Consider the following 303-nt stretch of genomic DNA (forward strand, 5'->3'; position numbering starts at 1 on the left):
CATTCACAGGGGGTGGGGAACGGGCACATTAAAAGCGTTTCGCTTTTTCCCATGACCAGTGAGTCTAAAAAGAACACCCAAATGAAGATGGAAGGCTACAGGAGGGGAAAATAAATGGGGAAAACTTGATGTTATTGTATAACGGGCTGGGAAAAACAAGATGAAGAAAAGCGCAGCCACGTTTCCAGCCGTTACCGTGCTGCAGACCATCATTTGGACTTTTCCGAGAGGACATCCGGGTTTCTGAGGGCAGGTTAGCGGGCTCTGCTCAGCACAACGGCCGAGGTGCAGTCGCGGGGGGGG

This window comes from Eurypyga helias, unplaced genomic scaffold (assembly GCF_000690775.1).
Source record: "Eurypyga helias isolate BGI_N326 unplaced genomic scaffold, ASM69077v1 scaffold23375, whole genome shotgun sequence".
Taxonomy (NCBI): Eukaryota; Metazoa; Chordata; class Aves; order Eurypygiformes; family Eurypygidae; genus Eurypyga; species Eurypyga helias.